This window comes from Cydia strobilella, chromosome 16 (genome assembly GCF_947568885.1).
Source record: "Cydia strobilella chromosome 16, ilCydStro3.1, whole genome shotgun sequence".
Lineage (NCBI taxonomy): Eukaryota > Metazoa > Arthropoda > Insecta > Lepidoptera > Tortricidae > Cydia > Cydia strobilella.
The window spans coordinates 8039731-8057315 of NC_086056.1; the positions used below are offsets into that span (position 1 = coordinate 8039731).

Sequence of the window (17585 nt, forward strand, 5' to 3'; positions counted from 1 at the left end):
CGTCCAATTGGGGAGGTTATTTGATTTTCTTCGAATATATCAATATACCAATACGTTGAGATAATATTTAATATGTACCATTAGTAATAACTACAGTGTTATTGTACCAATACTTATTTATTTATATCTATTTTATTTAAATAGATGAACTCGCAATCTAACAACAGTCGCAATTATATCAATATCCTAATCAGTATACCAGTTTGGTTCGCATGGATAGATGAAGGGTATATTTAAGATTAGTCTCCAGCAAAATAACAAGTTTATTTGTAAAGGATGATATAGAAATTTGTAAAAAATATCAATGCAATGCTTCCATAAAATCTTTAGATACTGCACGAATGCAAATCCCGATTCAACTTGTAGCCCAAAGTAAGGTTTACGTCTATTTTGCTGCTTTTTCCTTTGTGCTACGGCATAGATTGGGTCGATGTAACTGTAAGGTTAATATTGCGTAACAAATGAAACAATTGCGCCGGCGTCCGCAAATTAGATAAAACATTTAACTCTTGTCGTATTATATTTCGTAAGGCCCATAAATTTGTTATTAGCTTTGCAGCGTCATTTGGTTTGGTACGAACCTGCCTTGTACCTACATATCCCGCGGGAATATTGGCTTTTCATTCGTTTCTGTACACTTCGTACATTTGTTTATAATTGACACGCACTGGAAAATACATACTTACTTCTAAAACACTAATTTACTTAATTTTACTTTTGCGTCAAATAAGACAATTGTTTATTAATAATTGATAATATTGATATTGCGATCAAATAATAAATCAAAACAAAACTATGCAATGTCTTATAAAAAGCTTGTTTCAAACATATTTTACCATGACTATATAGTGTTAGCTACTCTACAGCACTAAGTAATATTCGCCGGAGCTTGCAAAACCTTTGTGTTCCAATCGCGACTCTATTCATGCCGAGTTTTTTTTGCTATTCGTGAATATTCGTGATTGCTTGCACTGTCATTACAGGCCCACGACTACGAGACTATGACAGAGTTGTGAATGTTGCGAGGGTGATTACTGATAGGTACTGGGTTTTAAATTACCTATAATTTATTGCATTTATTGGTCAAGGCACAATATTTCTATTATACAGAACTGTAGGTACTGCTGACATTACCTAACCATTTAGATCTTAAGATTGTTTCAAAGAGTATAAGCATTAAAACGACGCTTACAGTCTAGGGACAATGTAAAATTTTGTGGTCAGCAATTCAACCTGGCCTACTCAAAAGCCGTTCTTGTTCTTTAAACAAAATGTAAATACATTTAACCAGCCTCTGATGTTTACCGCGGCAAATATTAACCTCCATTATACTAACTTAAAAACAGTATTTAAGCTAGAGGCAGAATAGAGGGTGGTAGGGGTAGGGAGATAGTTAGCGGATAGTCTGGCCACCTCATTGGGAATGTCTGAGCTGGAGACAATGTAAGTCTGAGACAGTACCGCTTTTTAAAGAATATGCTGGTTGGAATATTACGAGACGGTTGCCGTTTTCCTCGGCTTAATCTTGGCAAAATATGCAGTTTATTTTGTCTCGCAAAACGTACCACTGTGCACTTGTTGCTAGTTTATGTTGGGGCACTGGAATTTGATTGATTTTATTATATACCTAATCACTCGTACTTATAGCGACTCCAGACTTCATAACTTCAATATTGCAACCAACGCATATATTACTTTGCTATTAAACCTTTGTAACCTATGAGAGATTGGTAAATTATTGGCACCATATCATTTTTGGATATAGATAAGTGAACTTCCCACTTCCTTTGATGTGCGGACGAAAAACCCACACCGTGGCCATCCCATCGCCATCCCGCTGTGCCATAAGCCATCCGACACCACTACCCCCTCTCCTCTCTACAGGCTGGCCCATCTTAGTGGGCCAGTATGATGGCCCATCGTGTAGAGGAGCCATTATGTCCTACATAAAAATAAGCCGCCTTTAGGAAAATGTGAATCCATTAAAAACCGCAGAGTACACAAAGCGAAGAAATAATTGAGTTCTCATTCAAAGCAGCTTATTTCACAGCTGTGAATACTGCAGTCCTCCAGCGTTAAATTGGGTCAAAACTAAAAGTGGGTTTGATGTCCTGGTAACCCGGTGACCTACGTACGCCAAAGCCCGTGGTGTGGTTACACACATCATATAGCATTTGCAAGACTTGAAGCGGTATGATACCTAATTCCCTCATATTAAAAGCAAACAGGCTGCTGGGCTACCTACGCAGCTTACAAAATATAATTCCATTACAATGTATGTACAATTGAAATGTCCCTTGTGACCACATGTTTTGACTAACAACAGTCATAACTCTTTACCTATAAAGGTTTATGCGCAGCGAATTTGTAGTTGAGCATGTTCACGATTATGCGCAAAAAAAGTGTTAGAAAAATATTAATTAAGTTAAAGAGCTATATTACTTATGCACCACACCCTCTTTATGCACGAAAGTTTAGCCGTCAGCGATTACGTAAATACATTAGGGATCATGGTGAATGTGTCGCTTTGAATTTATTACAGAACATTATGTTTTCAATCAGACACAAAGATGAAAGTTAAACGTTAGGGGGTGCCGGTTGGATAAAGAAAAATTTGGGAAAGAAAAAGACAATTATTTAGAAAATAAATCTCGGATAAAAACTATATCATCCATTAACTCGGCGAAATTAGTGTGAAATAATTATTTTATCAAATATCAGGCGTAATAGAGTACATACTCTACAGACTCTAGGCTTTTAACTTTAACAGCCTGATTGTAGCCTGAAAATTCACTTCTTCCACTTGATTCAGCATTGTGTTCGCGTCGCCTCCTTCCGTGTCAGTATCAGAACACCTAACTCAAGCAACGGTATATATTATGTATAAATATATTATCTAGTAGTCTATTCCTTTTATCTATTTGGTATTGGGACAAAGGCCCCTTGCGAATGCTGCATTGTAACAGTTGTATTTAAATTGAACGTTTAAGTTAAGATATACTCGTAACCCACAAAACCCTCCCCATGATCCCAACAGTGTTGTCTATTTGTTGTTTTCTTGATGTCGTGTGTGAGAATTGGAAGAACATACGGTAAGATAATTCGGATTCAAACATTACATATATTAATATAGTTTTTATTGTAGTTCTTCTCAGCACATGGCTTACTTATTTGCGGATTTTCATTTTATTCTACATACACCCTTATTAGGTCAGGCAACGAAAGAGGGGGGTTTGAATGTCCCATTTTTCGCTTATATCTCGGAATTCTCGGAAAATATACGTCCTAGCGACATGATCATTACACAAAATGAAAGTTGATTAAATTTGCTACAAGTATTACTTAGTCAAGTTTTTTGATATTATTGTATAGATATCTGTTCTTGAAAGTCTGTAATAAATATTGCATTAAATTTCCTTCAATAATATTCACGGTGCTCACGATTTGCAAAAAATCGGTTTTACGAAAAAAAAAGCAAAAATTATTTTTAAGTAACAGTTTTACCAATAACATTTACTTTTAATGTACAAGCTTCATTGATATGTTATTTATTTTTATTATTTTTAAGATTGATTTGATTTGCACGCTTGCATGCAGGCAAGATACACGGTACATTTATAAATATGTAACATCCCATTACTGTATCTAAGCAAATAAATATTTCTGATTACAAATACATTCAAATAATAACAAAACAACAACTATTGCCTGGCCTATATATGTTTAATTTCTTGCTTGCTGTGAATCGAACCATTACAACAAATATTTACAAAACAGTTTTATAAGCTAATACCCACATAATAGTTGCAGGGCTGTTACGTTACAAAGAGAGTGTCGCGGTATCCGCAATGGATGAGTCTGCGTGCATTTTTCGCTCTCAAAGCGCTGAAATGTGCAGCGCATCGCATGTAGGCGGTGTAGGGCGTTACACCCGACAATATTTGTTGCATTGACAATATTTTTCTTTATTAATATAAAAATGTATCCAATGTATTTTTACATCATACAGGTTCGTAAAGTCCTAATTATTTATGATTTTAGTATTACCATAACTTAACATTAGAGTTGGAAATTTGTTGTTTAAATAAACATTGTAAAGATTTGCTGACAATGATTATTTAAGTACCATTAACAAGTTTAGAACATTACAAAGTTAGAGAGTACCTCTTAAGCCGCATATACGGTTTAGGTAAACAATGGTTAAACATAAAGGTTTTAGTTTTTACCCTAATGGTTCTTCGAATAGCGGGACGTCACTTCTGTCCGAATTGTACAATTTTGTTTAATTTAAAACTTTTTATTGAAGTTGGGATACTTGGGGTGTATACTTAAATTAGTTTGACTTAATTAGTTAATCGAGAAACTATTTTACGCAATAGTGCTGCGTCAGGCCAGGCCACTTGTGAGCGAATTGGGTCGAGTCGTTCAAGAGCTGGAGCAAGTAAAAAATATTTTTAAGAAAGAACATTCAACATTTTTTTCTATAAAAGCCATTAGCCGTGCCTATTAAAGAAGTCTCAAACTGATAAACTAAGTTAACACATCTTGTTAATTTCACTATTCTAATTTGTATAGTCGAATGTTGAAACAAACTTAATTCTGGACGGTCAATGACGAAACCAAAATAGTACATCTGAGATATATGTAAACTCAGTCACTTGCTAAGTAATAGGTGGTACATATTACAATACACTAACTGACTAACGTACGTAAAATCTGCGTGTATATTGTCGTGTGTGTGTATTTTAAAGCTTAGCTGCGACTAAATTCTCTTATGGTGGTTAAATTGATAAAAATAAATCCCGGGGTTTAAAAAACTATCACAACTCCTTGCTTCTTTATGTCATATTTTTAAGTGTTAAAAAAATGAAACTATACCCTAAAAAAAAAAAACGGGTCAAATTGAAAAAAAAAAAAAGGAGATGTTAGTTAATATGTGGGGAAGGTGAGTAGAGTATCCGCCCTATAAAATAATCGTCACGCAACACAAAGCAAATACGTAATGATCCGTTTAACACCCCACGCACCACGCAGGACGAGAATGACATCAGCACGCGCTGGATAAAAAAATTTGGACTGACAGGAACACGGATTCAGCTGTTATTTAATGTTTTCTTCCAACAAAGGAAGTTAAATTATAATCAGGTCGTCAGTCGTGGTCCTTTTTTGATAAAATTACGTACCCGCATTTTCAGTTATTATTTTCAGTTTCGGAGACGGTGGGCTTAACTTTTTTTGAACGTTTGCCGATGCCCATATCTTCATGATATTTTATACAGTTTTACTGCCACATTTGAATGTTCTCGTGACCTTTCTGTAAGATTTTGTGACTCAGCGCCCTCAGCGAGCCTGGGCCTACACACAATTAGACGTTACGACGACGTACCGTGGCACGTTGCGGCGTCGTGTAACTTTGCGACGTCGTGACGTGCAAATCTACGACGTGTAACGTAAAAAATCACGTCACGGCGTCGTGCCGTGGCACGTTGCCACAACGTGCGACGTCACGACGTCGTGTCGCAGGCCGTCGATACGTTGACGTCGAATTTTGAAAATATGCCGCAGTTGATCAAGAGCCATGGACCGCACCAGACTTGTCTTCATCCTGCTGCTATTAAGAAGTCGCCTAAAGAAGACACAGAAACACAGAAAATACTGGGTCCATCCATTTCTTTCTATCATGAAATCACTTGAAGAGAAAGTATAGTGCGGCGCAGAATGATAACGTTAGTTTTAACGTCACGACATCGCGACGTGCCACGGCACGACGCCGTGACGTGATTTTTTACGTTACACGCCGTAGATTTGCACGTCACGACGTCGCAAAGTTACACGACGCCGCAACGTGCCACGGCACGTCGTCGTAATTTCTAATTGTGTGTAGGCCCTTAATCGATCTCTCCCAGAAAACTGGCTAATGCTGGAATGTCTCCCTGAACCAGACTTTCTAGCGGTGGTTTTCGTAAAGAAAAAGGACGCAATAATATTATAAACAGACCTTCAGCTCTAACCCGCTTCCACAAAATGTTCTACTAACTTCGCTTTCGGCCATAGGGAAATAGAACCTACTGGAGAAATTAATTACATACAGTTTCGCGACCGTGTTCTTTTAGATTGACCATAATTTCAAGAGAAATAATCCAATGCCCATGAAACTTACTGGATTAATTGACAGAATTTCAGTTTAATTTATTTTTTTACTTTTTACATGTTCAAAACTTTGTTTAGATCTCCAGATTTCACTCCGCATACGTTACTATAGTGACTAGTATAGGGTTAGTCCTAATGGACAATTGCGAAGAAAACGCAGATACATAGTTAAAACGTTGTTTATAAAATCGTTTGTTTCATCTGTCATTTTGACTAACGTATTAATACGTAACGATTAAGGCCAGGATTACACTCGTAAGTTTTACTTACGTAAGGAGGGACAAAGCTATTTGCTAGAATGAGATAACGATATTCATATCTCATTCTGTAGTATAGCTGTGTCCCTACTTACGTAAGTAAAACTTACAAGTGTAATCCTGGCCTAATACTTGTAAATGTTTATGAATAAGGGGGTTAGTCTGTAGCATTCTCCTTCACGACAACTAAGCACAAGACAATAGTTCTGAACACTACAAGCTTAGAACCAAGATTGAATCTGTGGCTTCGTCTGTAAAAGAAACTAGGCCACACTTCAGCACCAGAGCTGGGCCTTTATTCACTATGACCACAAGCAAATTGCTCCAAGTGAACCAGTATAGGTTATACCTTTGTTACGCACAGTTATTAAGAATCTCGAGGCCAATGTATACTTGGGACGAGCTCAGTGAAGAGAAAATGTTTTGTGAATGATAGGACAGCTCTCCGGCCCATTATGCCCGTCCAGCAGTTTAGGGTTAACGAACCCGAGTGTCGCACAGTGGGTGAATTACGTTTTAAGCTTCATTTATGGGATCGCTTTAGGCCAGTGTAAACATGGTTTGGTTTTTAATAGGCGTTTTGCTAGTAGATGATTCTGTGGCAGCAAATATAATAAGTACCTATACTACACGTACATAAATTTCTAGTACAGCCAAGCCAGCAAACACGCCACAGCCAAGCCAAGTTACAACCACGGAAGCAAACGATGGCGTTTTATGTTTCATTATACGAGGGGCGACTAAAAATTTCTAAGCCTAAGATAGAAAAAAACGATAGCATGCATTTATTACATTTTTTATACAATGCTTTTAACCTCAGCCAACCAAATTAGACAGCTCAGAAAATAATTTTTATTTTGGCTGTCAAAATGTTCTTGTACAGCCGTCTTCATTTCTTCATCACTTCCAAATCGTTTCCCTCTTAAGTCTTTCTTCAAATTACTGAATAGAAAATAATCGCTAGGGACCAGATCTGGACTGTAGGGTGGGTGGTCAATTTTTTCGAAGCCGGTTTCCTTCAGAGCAAGCGCATTTGCAACTACTCAACACAATAGCCATTTTCTCAAAAATACTTTGCGGCAAGGAACTTTACAACATGGTGCTCAATTTTTGTAATATGCGTTGAAAACACACATGATAAACTATATCGTTGAATATCTCGAGACATAATAAAAGAAATATGACATTTGTTTTCTTTAATAATTTACTTCTTAAATGGTATTTTTAGTGGCCAGGTGCTATTAACGCATATGCAACCTCGAAGTACCTTAGGCTTTGAACTTTTCAGTCGCCCCTCGTACTGCCGAAAACTGACCCTTGATAAATATTACCTAATTAGTAATATTACCTATTCCACCCTAAGAAGGTGGTGCAAATATCAAAGATTATATAGTATGAATTATGCATGAGTCCAATTTGTACGTATCGCTTCGTACTTGTGCTACTTGTCTACTCAATGGGCACAATTAACCCCTGTGTTTAATATGTAATGAATGAATACATTAACATCTATAAACTGATCTTAAGGCGCCTAATTCCCACCCACGTCATTAGTACCAGATACCTAGATTCGTACAAAAGAAAAACGTCACAAGTTTATATTGAGATCCACGGCGCATAATGTATTTAGGCTAAGTGTATTGTATACTAATAAGTCAAGTTTTTTTCTTCTCTGTTATCCTTGTGTAGAATTTTAAAGTTGGAAAGAGAAGCAGCATGCGTCAGGTGTACCATAATTAAGGCTGATGTATTCCTTTGGCACCGTTCGACACGTATGTGTTTCCTTTACTGGCGGGCAACCGGAATGACAAACAGCTATTGTCTATTGTCAGTGGAATATGGGATGCTTTTGAACCCTAAAAAGCGTATCTTGAGAAAGATGGACTCTAGCGCAACGTGCCCAAGGCACAGTTTGTTATATTTGATTTAAAAAAAAAATATGGCAACAATTATCTGATGATTGTATAGCCAACGTAATACCGCAGGCATCTATTGATAAATAGTTTTTACTTACTTTCTTTGGTTCGAGATGTGGATATAGATGATGACGATGGTAATGTGTTGGTAATTAATGGTACATACATAGATGAATTACCTATTCGAATAATAAATTATTTGAGCCCCTAGAAATAAGAATAAAGCCTAGCTTTATATCATTAACCGCTTTAAATCCACTTAAAATACTCTAACTCACGATATTAAAGCCTGTATAACACTCATAAAGAATATACAGTCAGCAGCAGAAGTTGCTAAGCGGGCCAGGCATTCAAAATGATCTTGACGCGACTTTATTGTTAAGAGAATAAGAGCGTGTCAAGGTAATTCTGAACACCTCGTCCGCTTAGCAACTTCTGCTGCTGACTGTACTAAGAAGGAAAGGAACACTCTTTTTGGTACCCGTTTCTTTATATACACCTTAAATTCTAAATATGTAGCTATAATACGACCAAAAATTTATAAAATAGCCAACCATAAACATTCGCTTTGAAGGCTCGGCTGCAGGATTGTTATCAATGAAGGCGGATAGAATAGACATGTAACGTCACTCAGTGTTATTGTGAAACCCTTGTCAAACGCTCACCTGTTTGGAGGTACTGCTCCGGCAAGTTACGGCTGATTCATCGTTCAAAAATCTGAAAAAATTAAAATAATATCTGTTAGTGCTATAAACATAATTAAAAAGCAAGGCTAACAAAATATCACAACATTATAATTAGGCAAGCGATGTCCCCGTTCATCCGGTAGAGCTTACTACATTGCATTGGGGTAAAAGTATTTGCATTCCGCAAATCACAATCATTTTTCATCCGCGTTATAGCGTTATACTAAATCTCGAAGTCCTGGTGATTTGAATGCCGCAAGTCATGGAACTATTACTTATTCTGTGGTCATGGTCTGCATCGAAGTAATAATAATAATAGTTAATAGTAGGCACTATAAAGATATTTCGTGGAAACCACTTACGCCCTCAGAGATAACAAAGGCAGAACAACACATGAAAAATAAAAAATCTTGCGGGCATGACGAAATGCCAATTTTAGTAATTAAAAATTACATAGATATATTAGCTAATCCACTTGCATGTTTCTTTAACAATTGCTTCGATCGTGCTGTTTTCCCTGACCAACTAAAAGGTGGCTAGAGTTCTCCCTCTTCACAAGGTGTAAAAAGTGACCCGAAAAACTACCGGCCTATAGCACTTCTGCCAGTTGTCTCAAAGATCTTCGAAAACCTGATTAAGATAAGATAAGATAATCGTTTATTTGATAAAACACGAGTTACTTATAAGATGTTAATATATACAAATTCAGCTCTTTACATGTCTGGCCGGAATTTTAGCATTCAAATATTTAACACAAAAATAATTACAAATATTAAATAAGAAGTACCGAAAAATGTTGAAAAAATGTCAATGTGTGTCAATGTCAAATTACTAAACTAAATTTTCTAAAAATTATTAATTTTAAATAGTTATATTAAATTATTAATGTCATAAAACAATTTTCCAACAGTAAACTGTACAGTTCTTCACATGTCTGGCTTCAGCGTTATATTAAGCACAAAAATTACAGGTAATAGCAGCATGACAGAATAATGTAAAAAAAAAGAATCAAATGTTAATATTATCAAAGATAAATATAACTCCGTAATATATGGATACAGTCTAAGGAAAAAACGTGCCTCGAAAATCACGAAAATTTGATTCTCGATCAGATGGCGCCACTAGTTTTGGCCTACACTCGTATAGAGGGCGTTGACTGTTTCGTTTGTTATTTATAATTTTAACGCATACCAGTGAAAGAACATGGGTCAAAATCATATAAAAATAATTAATGCAAATAAAAAAATCATTTATCCATATTTAAATACATTTTATCGTATTTTTATAAATATTTATTTTTAGTTTTAAAGTGTGTCGACAGATGGCAGTGAATTTACTGGGGTTACAAAATGTACTATGACAGTAACGCTCTAGTATAAGTTACTCTATGATATTATGTATCAATGTCAAATTAGGTACTTAACTAAATTATATATCTAAAGGTTATTAATTTTAAAATGTTGTATTATATCATTTCTGTTTACTCTAACTTTGATTTAACAGGAATATCAACTCCTTTCAAGTTTCACCACCAATTTCCAATTTATACAGGGTGTCCCTAGCTATGGGACACATCCGAAATGTACTAGTACATGGCTCGGGACACCTGTATAATTTAGAAAGTGCCGAGCTGCTCCTGGATTGTTCTTGCTGATGACACAAACGCAGTCATATCTGCGAATAGCAAGGCTGAGCTCAATAGTATCACCAACAGTGGTATTTCAGCCTTTACTCATTGGTTCTCGTGTAATAACTTACACCTGAATTCAGACAAGACCCAAGTTTTGCTATTTAAATTAACAAAACGCCAAGAAAACTGACAAACTTGATGTTACTTTGCGGACCAAGTTTGTTTGAATACTGCTGACCACGTTAAATTTCTGGGAGTCTACATTGACTCGCATCTAAATTGGAAGCGAGAGCTGGAGGCTATAGTAAATTCGATTCATTCTGCTTGTTATGCCCTTAGAAGCCTCAAAAATGTTTTAGATCTACATCAACTCAAAATTGTTTATTATGCCCTAGTAGAGTCAAAATAGCATAAGGTTTTGGGGAAATAGTTTTTTATATAATATAAACGGAGCCTTAATTGCCCAGAAAAGAGCAATTCGAGCAATGGTGTACCAAATGTGTACATTCCTCCCTCCTCTGGGTTCATGTAGAGAGTATGATGATGATGAAAAATTGGATATTCTCACGAGTCCCAGCTTGAACGTCCTTACCCAGTTTGTGAAAGATATTGCTAAAGATTGTACAGTTGAAGAACAGGAGTCTCGCCTAGCCACAAGGACGAACAACATAAAGCGCAGCTTCCTTACAAAACTTCAGGTAGCTAAACATTTCGCAAGATATCAGACAGTCACTATTTAATAAGCTCCCTACTGACCTAAAAGTCGGATTACGGATTTTATTTAAGCGTAAGTTGAAGTCGTTCTTATTGACTAGATAGTATTGAGGAATTATTTGATAGGTCGCTAATTTAAGGTATTTATAATTGTTATTTAGTATTAGTTAAAATGGTTTATTATTATTGTTATTAATAAATTGTATTTAATGTGATTTTTGAAACAATGTTTAAGAATAAAATAAAACAATATTTTTTTACACAGGATAGGTATTATTTGACAAAAATAGAATGCATAAGATATATCAAGTGTTGACGTAGTCTATCGATTACGATATTTAAATGATTGGTTGTCTACAGCTACACATATAATTGAACTTCTTTGAAATAAAGCACACCAAATGGCATAACATTTTAAACCTTATACCAACGCCTGATTTTCAGGGCGGTTAGGTATTGGAGGTGCAAATTGAAATTTCGATTTTCCCCTCCCGTCATATCTAGGTCAGCGGTAGGAAATATTTGCGAAATGCAATGTGTTATACTTACCGTTTATACCAGAATATTGGATTTCCCATTTCCGAGATCATTCGGAAGTTTGGATGTTATATGAGCTGAGGCATAATATTTGGGTTTCAAGCAAATTTTAGATAACATTTTAGCTGTACGTAGTTTGAAGAACGAACAAGAAAGATTTTATTCTGATATAATTAAAATGCTTAGCAGACAAAAATAAAAGAAAATACAAAATTGTAAAATGTTCTCAAAGGTTTTGTAATCAATTCACATTATTTTAACTAAACGGGACCAGATCGGCTATTTATTATACCAATTATATCTCGAATGCTGCTTTAAAAAAGGCTGAATTTCACAAAAGTCCCTGTAGTAAATAATACTACATGCAAACTTTTTTTACTAACTGTGCATGTGTGATGTAATCTGATGATGGTAATATGGTACAATAGATACTCGGATAATATGATGATAGATAAAGGCTTATGCGGGTCGGTGTACAATGATACTATAATAATTGGACAGGTAACAATACAAATTAAAACAGATTATTCCTTTGTAACACGTAGGAAATGTACGTGTACGCCGTGTAAGTACCTAACTGAAAAGCTAAAATTAGCTGTTAGTACTTATAATATAATTATACATAGGGAAGTACATGTATTTATCCCCAACATCCCCATTCTTCACAAACTTATAATTTAAACTTATTTTACCTGGAAACAGTTAAATATGTAGAGCTAGTCAAAAACGACTATTATGACATGAACGCTCTCAAAAATATGTTTTTGACTATTTGTTGCACTCAAAATACGCTAAAAATATTGTTGAGCGCGTTCGTGTTTTTTGTATGACTATTAATTCAGTACTCTACGTATATAATAGTGCGATCATAAATCACGAAATTGCGATTAAAAATACATTACATCAGTCTCCTAGCTGGAGCGTGCACCGGAAAATGACGGGTACCGTTCGAATTTATATCGACACATTATACCATCATAACTTTTTCACGAAATCGGCACGAGCAGAAAGTGCACTGCATATATAGCATGCGATGGCAATGTAGCGACTTAAAAACTTCGAGGCAATTTCAGACTATCATTTCTGTACAATTACATATGTATATATATGTATAATATGGCTTAAAATTTGTTGAAATACTACCGGTGTATCAAAACTTTTAGAAGTATCGGAGTTCATGCAGGTTTGGCATTTGTACAGTATTAGCTCTATTCTAATGAATATAATAATATACGATTTGTATATAGGTGAAAGTGAAAAAACTGAGACTTTCTGTATAAATAGTTTGTGACAGATATTTTCAGTAAAAGATCGAGGTTTATGAACTTCACGATGCGCGTGATTGTCATACTAAATAGTTTGATTTAAATTTAAAACAGATGGCGCGGAAGCGGCGGTGCTTGGATCACTGCCGGCGAATCCGGTCATGCGTTTATATGGATGATTCTATCCGGGCTACTAAAAGTGACGAAATTGTGTAGTTCCCTAAATAAAATTTGTTAAGATTGTTCGGGGTGACACAACACGCAAAAATAGGAAGAAATAAGGCAATATAATAAATAGAAAAATAATTTCCACCGGATCTTCACAAATATCAACTATAGAATATTACTAAAATCAAATACCATACTAACCAAGAAACAAACTGCACCCAACTACAATTGATTTCTCAGTTTAAAGCACGCCAGCCTATTAAGCATTAACGAAGGATAAATGCAAGGAACTGCCGAACTGCAGGTCGCGTGAGTGAGTGAATTAGGATTTATCGCGGGAGCTTTCCAGGGGGCCCACGATGGCGGCCATTATTTCTTTGGCAGGATTAAGAAAAATATGTCTTTAAAAATAAAAATGCCTTGCAGGCCAGGTTTTTATCGACAGATATTGTTACCGGGTATAAACCGGGTATGAATAATCATTTTGAGACTGCCAAACCTCACTTTGCTGGCATTTTTTAGCGAGAAGGCCATTTTAGCGGCCGGCAATGGATCCCCATACGTCACTATTGGCTGAGGCTGATGGCAAAATGAGTTTGAACCGCACGTCATGTGCCGCGCCGCACATTGAACATCGAAGTTGTTTGGTTGCTAAGAAAAATATCCAGTTCAGTTCAGTATCAAGTGTAAATAGCCATAGAATTCTTGGAGTAGCAGGAAAACAAACAAAAGTATGATTTATAATAGGGAAACCATAACTGCTGCACTATTCACCGTAAAATATTTAAACTTCCCCATATTATCACACAATTCACACAACATATTCGCCCATTAAGCTTTCATTAAGGAAATGGTCATTAAAAACTATTAAAAAGTGTGTGCGCAATGAGCAATTTCCGTTGGTCCCGGTTCGATACAGACCAGACTGTTGTTCAAAACACCGACAACATTGCACAGACCAACATAAGTCTGACATCTAATTGTGCACAGTTGTTACGTGTCTAGGGATCAAGTTATATAAGGAGCTGGTTGGAGCTGAAGACTAAATATACAATATATTGTGAATAGATCAGGCGCCTGCAGCGGAACACTGCATGCTGCAGATTTACGAGGTTTCCAGCCGTTTCGGATAACGTTTATCTAAACTAAATATGTGAGGAAATGTGGAAGACAAATGATGTAACTGGATATTGTACATGTTTAGCTGTTGTAGCGTTTGTGGATAATACGAGCTACTACAATAAAAGCGTTATCGACGGTTTACCGGAGTGACGATGAAATCGTTATGATTATCGGATTGATGTAATTCGTCTTAATTTTGTAGTGGTAGTCATTTGGTTATTGTATTATTTATTTATTTTATTAATTTGGAGATCCAACGGCTGTGACATTAACATAAAAAAAACCGGCCAAGTGCGAGTCGGACTCGCGCACGAAGGGTTCCGTACCATTACGAAAAAAAAAAACAGCAAAAAAACAGGTTTTCACATCACCTATTCGAAAAGGGAACTTTTCTTCCCTGCTAGGAGGGATCAAAGTGGCACTTTTCTGTTCAAGGACATTTTGTTGCCAGTATGAAATATTGACACAAAGACATATGCAATTAGTATGCATATAATCGATTACAATTTCATTATAATCGATTACGTGCATACAATTTTATAACTTAGATAATATTTTGTTGTAATTGTAAACAATAAATGTAATTAGCGTATTTTAAATTAATTAATAGCATATTTTAATTAAGTAAATTAATTAATTAGCGTAATATTTACAAAGAAACGTAAAGAACATTAGTTAAATAATTTAATTTTTATTTTGACATTTTAGGTCTCCTTAAACGCAACCATACTTGTCTATGCAATTTAGAAAGTTTATATTTAAAAAGTTTTGTACAAATATTTCACGAAGCATAATTATGCAATTCTGTATTGTGTATAAATTTGTAAATACTTAGTTTAAATCAATAACTTTATAATAATAAATATAAGTGATATCAGTCTTCATAGTGTTCTTCCGAAGATTTGGTTCAAAAGGGTGCTTAAGAGCTAATTTGTTACCAGAAAAATCTACAAAAATAATGCACTTGATTTTCATTGTATCATTTTCAGGTGTTTGCTGCTGTCTTTGAAAAGATATTAGGTACATAATTATGAGCTGTAGGTACTTTCAATTTGTCAGTACAGTCACGTCTGAAAATATCGATACGGACAAAGTGCCAGAAGTATGTACCTACCTATACTAAGGTCGTGTATACATATTTTTGGCACTTTGTCCGTATCGATCTTTGCTTAAAATAATAATGTTTTGAAACCTAATATATGTATGTAATTTCCTCATAGGTGATGTGAAAAGCAGTATGTGTCACATAGTAGCAAAATTATTTTCACCTTGGGCGTTAACACTTGAATCCCTCACTACGCTCAGGATTCTATGTTAGAATCCTTCGCTTCGTTTAGGATTCAATTGTACGCCCTCGCCGTAAATATGTCATTTTGCTCCCTTGTGACACAATCTACTATTGTTGTATGGGAGCCCCATTTAAATATTTATATTATTCTGTTTTTAGTATTTGTTGTTATAGCGGCAACAGAAATACGACATCTGTGAAAATTTCAACTGTCTAGCTATCACGGTTCATGAGATACAGCCTGGTGACAGACAGACAGACAGACGGACAGACGGACAGACGGACAGAGGAGTCTTAGTAATAGGGTCCCGTTTTTACCCTTTGGGTACGGAACCCTAATTATAGTAGATACAGGAAACCAATTATAGGAACTCACAGGTAGTGACATGATACTAAACTTATAGGTACTGTACTAAGGTTGCGCACTATCGCAGCCACATATGTGAACAGAGCGTATACAAATGATAACTAATAAGGGACTAAGTAACTAAAATACAAATTAACTTAGCAATATAATGAAGACTAAAAGGCAAACTTAAACTTTAATTAACCAAATTAAACTTAAACTTAAAAACTTTTAAACTTTAATTTCTTAGCTTAACAAAGATGGAGTCATTTAGCGGTTAGGCAAATGCTGCCATATTTTTTTTTAGACCAGAGTTATACAGAAAAGTGTTAAATTGGCAAATTACAGTTGAGTGTGTAATTTGTGTATGAAGGGCGAAAGCATATGGGCTGCCGACGTGCTTTTATATGGTTTACGTTTTGTCATTTATTTTGAGATTTTTGTTTCAATGGTATTATTGAAGAGTAATTTGCATACGTTTTGTCGCAAAACTGACCCATTAATCCAATTTGGATTAAACTAAAGTGAAGTGTCTTAGGCGTATTTATACAAATTCAAATGGAAATACCCACAGCCATCTCGCTTGAACCCGTTTAGGTATTTCGAATATTTGAGCTTCGTCTCTTTCAGTTTAAAATGGAGTTTATGCGAATTTAAAAGGATCAGGCAGATGTTAGGTTTTGTACGCAGCCCAAAGTCGTTATTAAGCTCTGATTTACGACGTAGGTCGAAATTCAAGCACATAATAAGTGATTTATACGCCGTGTTCGCCGTAATCGCAATCTACCATAAAATCGCGGTCTGGTAAATGGTTATCAAAATCAAACATGGACGTTGTTGTAAAAAACACTAAATTGACTATGATCTACACGTAAAAAGTGCAATCAAGGCGATCTTTATACGAAGGAGGTCTGTGTACGATAATGCCGGCAAGAACATGTACCGGACACCGGCGGATAATTTACCAGTGTCACTAGCATCATCACAGAGTTATACTATAGCAGATACGCTAATATCGGAAGAACACATACCCGAATTATTATTTATTTTTATTACATACCGCGCGGCCGCTTACGACCCAAAACGCGTGTTTTCAAGTGAACAAAAGCTAACTTTCGACATAGAACTGTTAGAAAATATATAATTTACTATAACCCTATCAACTTCAACTTCAAACTTCAAAAATCATTTATTCAAGTAGGAAGGCTTGAAAATAAGCACATCAGTCAGCAAGCAAGCAAGTCACATATCAGTCTACAATAAAATATTACCAACATTCATTGAATTTTAAACAATTAATACAATTGGTAACAATTTATAAATTATTAGAACATATATCTAAGCGAATCTCTAACTTTAATTTTATAAATTGAACGAATTTTAATTTTATAAATTGAACGAACGGCGCGCTTCTGTAGTACAAAAATAGCATTGATATCAGCAGCATTACCCCAAAGCAAGATGCCGTATGACGGTCAAGAAAAAAAAAATACACGATTCAAGCCA

At 35.5% G+C, this 17585-nt stretch overlaps 1 protein-coding gene across 1 annotated transcript in view; it reads right to left on the reverse strand.

Moving 5' to 3' along the window:
- LOC134748175 (myosin-I heavy chain) overlaps positions 1-17585 on the reverse strand; it is an 85052-nt gene that overhangs the window by 49992 nt on the left and 17475 nt on the right. The window contains exon 2 of the mRNA XM_063682888.1: positions 8989-9040. The gene's annotated coding sequence lies outside the window, so the exon portion shown is untranslated. The remainder of the gene's footprint in view (positions 1-8988; positions 9041-17585) is intronic.